The sequence below is a fragment of the Suricata suricatta genome, chromosome 11, assembly GCF_006229205.1.
Source record: "Suricata suricatta isolate VVHF042 chromosome 11, meerkat_22Aug2017_6uvM2_HiC, whole genome shotgun sequence".
NCBI lineage: Eukaryota > Metazoa > Chordata > Mammalia > Carnivora > Herpestidae > Suricata > Suricata suricatta.
In genome coordinates this window covers 22,369,906-22,375,905 of record NC_043710.1, presented here as the reverse complement: position 1 = coordinate 22,375,905, position 6,000 = coordinate 22,369,906, and the positions used below count along the sequence as shown (strand labels likewise).

General features: G+C 31.4%; 1 long non-coding RNA gene across 1 annotated transcript in view; it reads right to left on the bottom strand.

Annotated features, from left to right (window-relative positions):
• The window catches only part of LOC115306971, a 30,568-nt gene that overhangs the window by 22,885 nt on the left and 1,683 nt on the right, over window positions 1-6,000 (bottom strand). The window contains exon 2 of the long non-coding RNA XR_003915515.1: window positions 2,249-2,279. This is a non-coding gene — a long non-coding RNA (uncharacterized LOC115306971). The remainder of the gene's footprint in view (window positions 1-2,248; window positions 2,280-6,000) is intronic.

Here is a 6,000-nt window from a genome sequence, read left to right as displayed (position 1 = left end):
AAGATGTGAGTTCTTTGTGTGCAATCTTTCATTTATGCATGTGAGAGGGTTTTCTTTTTTTAATATTTTTACATTGTAGTACTTGTTTTGCTTGTTGGGGGTGTTTGTTTATTTAATACATTCCATCAAGGACAGAAAAAAAAGAAAAAGAAAGAAATAGCTCACTGTATACTTTGTGTCTATCTGGCCATTTCTTTTAGTATCAGGACTTCTCTAACTTCTCACATGTGTCCAAGAATTACCTTTGTCAGCCACCTCTGTGAAGCAGTTCTTCATTGTTCCAGGCATTATATCTCCACCAGGTTAAGACATTTTTTTACTTAGTAGTTTTTTTTTCTTTATTGCATATGGAATTTTATATGTTCACAATATATAGATCATAATTTTATGGGCTACAGGTCAAATTATATGTTTTCAAGATCTAGTTCTGATATTGCCAGTTGTACTATCTTTGGCAAGTATTATATCCCTCCTAAAGTTCATTTTTCACATATGCAAAATAAGAAAAATAATCATAAGCATATCCTAAACTAGTTTTGAGAATTTCAAGACAAAAGTATTGGTACAATTTAAATTTCAATAAATGCTGGATTTTATTATTTTATTATTATATTATTATTTTTATTATCATATAACCTATTATATAAACTTAGTTCCTCAGATCCCTGGATAATACTTTTTACTCAAATGATAATTGAATTAAGCAAATGAAAGTTAATCGAAAATTTGCCCATATGGTTATTCAACTAACTTAATAAACATGTATCATTTGAGTGTTTATATCTTCCATTCATTGTTCTCGACACTTGATGTAGGTCAACATCATATATCACGACAACATCATACAACAACATAACAACAACATTACAAAAAATTTTTGACTTTGCTAGAGTATCAGCAAATTATTTATATTAAAGAATGTAATCCCTTGTCTATAATTTCAAATATCAAAAACCTAAATATCAAATACTGGAAAACTGATGCAAATCCTGATAAATCTAAATTAAGCCTCTTTGTGTAATTATCCCACATTTCCAGGGCACTAAAATTATATATAATGTGCAATATATAACCATATTACCTTAGAAATTTTAAGGAGTTATGAATTCTAAATTTTATCTGGCCCCTAGGATTGTAGTTAATGAGTGAGGGCTTGAGTATCAAGCCTTCAACTGAATTCATTTTTTAGAAACTGTTTTTCAAGAAAAATGTTTATTAGAATATTCATTTAAAATGTTCCATTCTATACATACATAGCAAAGATTTTTATGGCCAATGAAGCAGCTGTCAGAGCTTTACTTTGGACAGATTTAAACTTAGAAGTTATGGTTGATGCACAAAAAGCAGGGTGTGTGTTTTAGATTTCAGAAAGAATTTATAGAAGATTTTTATTAGAACAAAAATCATAAGCCAGTTTATTCTGGACATTTGTGAAAGATTGTACTCAACAATATTCCTTTATGGGTCCACTTTTCAGAAAATAAATGTTCTTAACATTAAGCATTCTGGTGTAGAATGGAATTGAGAAAGATTCCATATGGAAAAGATTGACTGCAGAGATTAGAGAATGCCCCTAGTGACAATGGCGGCCATCCTAACCAGTCATGATTTTTATTCACATAACTCAAGTTGTGAAGAAGGTCTTACTTTTCCTTACAACACTAAAAAAGAGTTTGCCACCTGCGTCTCACCACATATCTGTAAATAACAGATTGCACCAATTATGTTAGTGTTCTGTTGCTGTGCATTAAAATAAAATGCAGCAGTAGGAAAGATTTATAGGCAAATTCCTCCTTTAGAATTCTAAAGCTGATAAGCAGAGAGGTATGAATTATTAAACTGAATAGAAGCTTTATAGAAAGGCTTGTAATCAAGCTTTGCTTGCACAAAACAAGAAGCCTGTGACTAATTTCAAATAATGTTGTTTGCCTAACAAAATGGGACATTTAAAGGTCAGCTTTATAACAAAAATCTGATTTCAAGGAAAGGAAACACTATTACGTGAGTCTTATATTTCTCTTACAATAGACATCATATTGAAAAAATAAAGCACAGTGTCACTGCTAGAAGTGAAATGTTTCTGATGATAGTTTACAATGACTGTAAATATATGCTAGGTGGTAATTGAAGAAAGCCTAAAGGTTAGCACTTCAAATTGTAAGATAAGGAGGCCAAAGTTAGCTAAATACCAGTTTTTATCTTTACTTTGAGTTAAAAAATACAAACTACCAGACAAATGTGCTCTTACCTTAGTATGATTATACCCTCTTCTCTTCAGTCTTCTCCTAGGAAAAATAAGTTGAGGCAGTTAATTAATGGGATGAAAAAGGAACTCAAAGCAATCTGAGATTTCATAGTTTTGAACACAATATAGGTATATTTATTAAGGAAAAACTTTTCCCTTTCTTATCAATGCTCCAACTTAATTCTCTTTTTAATTTAGCATGTAGAACAGATAGAATACTAATTGCTTTTTTGAAGGACTCATGTTAAAAAAATAAAAACCTTCTTATGAAAGAGGAGATGTCACAACTGATACCATGTAGAAAAGATCCTAAGGAATCTTATCTGCCAACAACTTGGACAATTATACACACACAAATTGGACAACCTAGCAGATAGGGATAAATTCCTAGAAGCATACAATGTTCCCAAACTGAATCACAATGAAATAGAAAATTTAAATAGACCAATTGCTAGGAAAGAGGTTGAATTAGTAATCAAAACCTCCCAAAAAACAAAAGTCCAGGACAAGACAGCTTTACTTGTGCATTATAACAAACATTCAAAGAAGATTTAACATACCAATCTTTCTCAAATTATTCCAAAAAATAGAAGAGAAGGAACCTTCCAAACTCAGTTTATGGGCCCAGAACTACCCCATGACTAAAAACAGATGAGAATGCCACAAAAATAAAAGGATAGGCTGTTATCACTGATGCAAAAATCCTCAACAGAATATTAGCAAACTAAATTCTACAACATGTTAAAAGGACCATACACCAATCAAGTAGGATTTACTTCAGGGAAATAAGTTTATTTCCATAAATCAGTCATTGTGATACACCATATTAATGAAATGAAAGATAAAAATGTAGAGGTATCTCAAGAGATGTAGAAAAAGCATTTGACAAAATTTAACATTCATTTATGATAAAAACTCTCAACAAAGTGGGTATAGAGAGAACGTACCTAAACATAGTTAAGGCCACATTTAACAAGCCCATGTCATATTCATCATCATACTCAACGGTGAAAAGCTGAAACCTTTTTCTCAAAGTTCAGAAAAAAACAAAGATGCCTACTCTTACCACTTTTATTCAACCTAGTATTGGAAGTCCTAGCCAGAGCATAAGAGAAAAGAAATAAGTAATAGGCATCCAGAATGGTAAAGAAGATATAAAACTATTTGTGGATGACATGATATTCTATACAGAAAACTAAAGATTCCATCAAAAAACTGTTAGAACTGGTGCAGCCGGGTAGCTCAGTTGGTGAAGCACCAGACTTCAACTTAGGTCATGATCTCACAGTTTATAAGTTTGAGCCCTACATTGGGCTCTCTGATGTCAGTGCAGAGCCCGCTTGGACCCTCTGTCCCCCCACTTCTCTTCCTCTTCAACTTGTATGCTTTCTCCCTCAAAAGTGAATGAATATTGAAAAAACTGTTATAATTAATACATAAATTCAGTAAAGTTGAAGAATACAAAATCAATATGAAAAAAATCTATTGCATTAGTAATACAATCTATACATTGGTAATACACTATCAGAAAGAAAAATTAATAAAACAGTCCTATGCAATTGCATTGAAGAGAAAAAAAGTCTATGAATAAATTTAACTAAGGAGATTAAAGATCTATATATTGAAGACAGTAAGACATTAAAGAAAGAAATGAAGAACGTGCAAATAAATGGAAAGATATTCCATGCTCATTGTTTGTAAGAATTAATATTATTAATATGCCATTACTACGTATTTAATGCAACCCTTGTCAAAATCTCAATGGTATTTTTCACAGAAATAGAGCTATCTTAAAATTTGTATGAAATCATAAAAGACTCAGAATAGCCAAAGAAATCTTGAGAAAGAGGTACAAAGCTAGAGGCATAATACTCCCTAATTTCAAAATGCATTTAAAAGTTATAGAAATTGAGACAACAGGGTACTGGCATAAAAACAGATAGATCAGTGGAACAGAATAGAGAGCCCAGAAATAAACTCATGATATATGGTCAAGTAATTTATGACTAAGAGGCCAAGAGTATACAATAGGGAAAGAAAGTCTTTTCAATAAATGAGACAATACAATAATCACAGGCAAAAGAATGAAACTTTACCATTATTTTATACCACACACAAAAATTAACTCAAAATGGATTAAAACTTTTAATTTAAGATCTGAAACCATAAAACTCCCACAAGAAAACATAGGTGGTAAACTCTGTCACATAGGTCTCAGCAAAGATTTTTCTTAATCTGATACCAAAAGCAAAAGTAACAAAACCAAAAATAAACAATCAGCGTTTCAAACTGAGAACACTCTGCACAGCAAAGGAAACCATGAACAAAAGGAAAAGGTAACTTACTGAATAGGAGAAAATATTTACTAATCAGGTATCTGATAAAGAGCTAATATCCAAAATGTATAAAGAACTTGTACAACTCAATGAGAGGAAAAACAAAGTAAACATTCTGATTAAAAAATAAACAGAAGATCTGAACTTACATTTTTCAAAAGAAGACATAGAGACAGCCAATAGGTAAATGAAAAGATGCTCTACATCATTAATCATCAAGAGAATGCAAAACAAAATCACCTCACATATGTTAGGATGGTTATTAACAAAAAGACAAGAAATAATACACGTTGACCAGGATGTGGAGAAAAGAATACCCTGTTGCACAATTGGCGGGAAAGTAAATTGTTGCAACCACTATGGAAAACAGTATGGAAGGTCCTCAAATAATTTAAAAAAGAACTAAAGTATGGTCTGGCAATTTCTCTTGTAGTATTTACCCCAAAAGTAAAAAAAAAAAAAAAAAACCCCACTAATTTGAAAAGACATATGTACCCATATATTTATTGCAGCATTATTTACAGTAGCTGAGATATGGAAGCAACCCAAGTGTTCACTGGTAGGTAAATGGATAAAGAAGTGGTGTATACATATACAGCTAGCCACAGAATGAAATCTTGCCATTTACAACCGTATGGATGGATTCAGAGAGTGTAATGCTAAGGGAAATAAGTTAGTGAGAGAAAGACAAAACCATATGATTTTATTCGTTTGTATAATTTAAGAAACAAAACAAAGGAACAAAGAATAATAGAAACAAACTGAGAAACAGACTCTTAACTATAGAGAACAAGCTGATGGCAACCAACCAGAAGGGGTGGGGGGGGTTAGGGAAACAGACGATGGGGATTAAGAGTATAACGCAACACTATGAGCACTGATTAATGTACAAAGTGTTGAATCACTATATCGTACCCCTGAAACTAATACAACACTGTATGTTAGCTAGACTGGAGCAAAAAATAAAAATAAAAAATAAAATAAATGGATGTCTTTTTTCCACACAGAATATACTTGTTCTTTATCTTTAAATTAACGAAAGAGTATTTTTGGTCTATTTATATTTGATATAAATTGGTGTATTTAGATTTATAATTTACATTTTTCTGTTCATTTTCCAACATATTCTGTTATTTCTTTCCTTTTTCTACCAAAGTACTTTAATTTTCTTATTTTCTCAATTATTAGGTTGTATATTTTACTATGTGTTTAATGGTAATCCTAGCAATGTATAACATGCACTCTTGTCTTACTAGCTTCTCATATAAATAAGTACTGTTATCACTTCCTAGTTTTATAACTTTTGAACACAAACCCCTTTTTACTTCCTCTTACCTTTGGTGTTACTACTTTCATGCATTTTGTTTCTTCATTTATTTTGAGCTCCATAGTCATTGATTACTGTTTTCTATAGCCAAT